The sequence below is a fragment of the Micropterus dolomieu genome, unplaced genomic scaffold (genome assembly GCF_021292245.1).
Source record: "Micropterus dolomieu isolate WLL.071019.BEF.003 ecotype Adirondacks unplaced genomic scaffold, ASM2129224v1 contig_13675, whole genome shotgun sequence".
Classification (NCBI taxonomy): Eukaryota; Metazoa; Chordata; class Actinopteri; order Centrarchiformes; family Centrarchidae; genus Micropterus; species Micropterus dolomieu.
This window is the reverse complement of record NW_025742661.1, coordinates 1-3,202: the sequence shown is the minus strand read 5'-3', so window position 1 is coordinate 3,202 and position 3,202 is coordinate 1. Positions and strand designations below refer to the sequence as shown.

Below are 3,202 nucleotides of genomic sequence, written 5' to 3'. Positions count from 1 at the left end.
GAAAATCACATAAAACTTGTGTAAAGTTAGAGTTTTAAATTTAACTGTAAATCTGAAGTCGGCCTGTTTTATTGGATGCAGGAGGCTCTAACCTGACTCACACCATGTCTTCCTGCTGCTCTGTGTCTTCTGTCTGTGCTGCAGTGACGCCCTTCAAGTCTGAGACGTTCTCATACGCAGGATCAGAGTCTAACTGATGGGAGAGACGACAAAATGAAGCTCAATGAACCTCTTTCATGAAACCTGAAAATTAGATTCTATCCAAAATGTATTTAATCACATTTACAAGTAAATTATTTGCTGAAATAGTGTTATGACAAAATGCCTTACTGGTTTCTACTCAGCAAGTTGCATTTTTAACCTTAATCTCCCCACTTTTCATCATATGGTGGATTAAGATGTCTGATGTGTACATGTGTAAGTGAAGTGAAAAACGTACCTTCCACAACAGTCAAATGTAAAGTGGAGTTAAGACGTCCTCTTTAGTTCTGGGCTTCACAGTAATATTTGTGTTCAGGTCTGATGTCAGTGATGGTGAAGTTCTGTCCTGACGGAGTTATGACGTCCTCGTGTAGATGTTACAATTTGCAACACAAATTAAACTTTTTGTATTTACTACATCAGAGGACTGTGGCTGTTAGTTTAGTTCACATGCAGTTCTTCTATTGACTGTGACAGACTGAAATTGTCCGCTGCACACAGATGTTGTCACTTTGTTAAGCTTCTCCTGCTGGACTGAAACTCCAGCATGTTAGTGTCCAGTCCATTGTGCGCCTGCCTGTTTTGCTTGTAACCTCTTAAGATGAAGCAATATGTACTCCCATTTTGTGGCCTCAGTGTAGATATGACTTGTGAGCATTTCATGTTTTTATTTTAGGCAAAACAAAACATTACAGAACAAAGGAGATGGACCACAATAAAAAGGAATTAAAAAGGAAGCAAGACAGACAACTGTAATGAGATGTAATATAATGGAGCGGAAATAACCGGAAATAATCACCGAAATTAAAAACTGTAATAATGGAACTGGTAAAAAAAAAAAGAGGACAGTAACAATGTGGTGAAAATAAACTGTTTACACAGATAAGAGAGACGTGCACATTATGGGATCTAAAATATGGCTCTTGACTACAATCTAGTGACAACAGAAGGAAATTACAACTAGATTACCTAAATCATGTTCCTCTCTCCTCTTTCTCTGTCTCCCAATGAGCTTTTAAATAGCAACTGTTATACTACAATTAAACAAAACAAATATTAATTACAGGCTTACCTCCTATTAGATATCTGATACAGTACTACAGAGATAAAGTATGTCTGAAGCTATACTGTAGAAGAATTAGGAAAATGTTTGCTAGGTCTAAATTAATCTTTAATAAGGTTAAAATGTATCCTGCAGAGTTTTTTTTATCACTAGCATTATGGAGACATGGTTTTACAAGTGGGTTCTAGTTTTGTTTAGCAGGTATAATGTTTATCATTTTCACCATGTTAGTTGTGTTTGTTTCTAACATTTGTTAATCAGCACTAAACAGAAAGTACAGCTGAGGATGCTGGGAATTAGTTTTTCAGCTATTTGGTCATAAACCAAAGAAGCAAATAACACATCCAATAGTTGTCAAGATATGTCACAAAATGACACCCTGGTTCTGGTGCAGGGTTAAAGTCGGGATCACCAAAGTCAGTAGGATGCATCCTCTGGGAACCATAAATGTCAGTAAAAACTTTTATGACAGTCCATCAAATAGTTGTTGAACTATTTCAGTCTGGACTCTGGACCAAAGTGGTGGACCAGTTGACAGCCCAACCAACCACAGACTAACTTTGCCATCCCTAGAGCCTAGCACATTTAAAAATGACAGAAAGCACAGATTAGACGTTCCGGTTGCGTTCAGCAGTTTTGTTGACTGTACTGTACAATGCAGCTGGATCCTCCACAGTTTCCTGACTTCTGGTCCTGAGAAAAAAAGATAAAGATATAGTATTAACTCAAACTGCTGTGAAAATATTGTGAGCCAGGTTCAGGTGTGATGAAGACGTTTCAAGAGACTGATGAAGGCTTACACAGCATGGTTTAATGAGACTCAGCCGAGGAGATGCAGTGCCGGCACACAACATGTGAACACATGAAATGCCAACACCAAATCTGAAGGGTACTTCCTGTCTGATATTTATCCTTCCTAGACCTACACAGATTCACTAAGTGTCCAAATAAGTGTCCTTTTCTACATAGCCAGTCAGTCTGTAATGAAACAACATAAAGATAATCTTGACCTTGGGTTACCTAACAGATGTATAACAGTGCATCCTTATCAACTCAGCTGCATCAGTCAGCCGACAAGCAGGCAGAGAGGAGAGACAGAGTCTGGCCTACAGTTTTGGAGAGGCCCTGGCTGTCACCTTTGGCTTCCTTTAGCTCAGCAATTGACCCTATCATGACCTGCCGAAAACCTGGGTCATAGTACCCTTAAATTCCAAAAAAACAAACTAAAACAGTGATAATGAAAATGTAAAGAAAACAAGCAAATGCAACAGGAATGAAAGTGTTAAAATGAAATACTTGATCATCAGCTCCATTAACTGCATGCCATGTTGAGGTTTTAGTGAGGATAATGTTCCTGTGAGAGGAGCTGCTCACCTTGGGGCAGTACTGGCACTGTTAAATTGGACAGCAGCGTACTCAACAACTTCCTCCTCCTCTTCCTTGTGTCTTCGGGGGACAGCTGGTATGATGTTGGAGTAGACAGCATCTGTCTGGTTATTGGAGAAGTGGAAACTGGCATAATGAAGGTCATCCTGTTCCCTGTCGTCTGGTCTATCTCCAGGCTCAGATGATTGCTTGGAGGATCTCTTTTTCCTGGTTAGAATGAATTAAAAACCAAGGAAATAATAATTCATCTGCCAACCTGGCTGCTAACAAGACTCTGGTATTCAATGTAAAATGCATCAGTAAAACAAATCTACTCACCCTATCAGTAGGAGGACAGAGAGCCATATGATAGCCAGGAAAACAGCAGATGTTGTTCCAAAGACTGCTGATTTCCATACTCCTGGGAACACTGGAATAAGACAAAATGACTCATTTGAGTGTGTTCAGATGTTTGGCGTGATATAACAAAAATATTTTTCTTTGCACATGTATGTTCTTTTGAAAGATCTTTTGCCATCTTAAAAGACACATTACATTACACAATGTCCTCCT

At 39.1% G+C, this 3,202-nt stretch overlaps 1 long non-coding RNA gene across 1 annotated transcript; it reads right to left on the bottom strand.

Annotated features, from left to right (window-relative positions):
• Nucleotides 1-1,394: 1,394 nt before the first annotated feature.
• On the bottom strand, nt 1,395-3,059 carry LOC123966552. The gene is made up of 3 exons (XR_006824026.1): nt 2,969-3,059; nt 2,639-2,857; nt 1,395-1,957 (listed from the first exon to the last, which is right to left on the bottom strand). It is a non-coding gene; the product is annotated as an uncharacterized LOC123966552 (long non-coding RNA).
• Between the last annotated feature and the right edge of the window lie 143 nt (nt 3,060-3,202).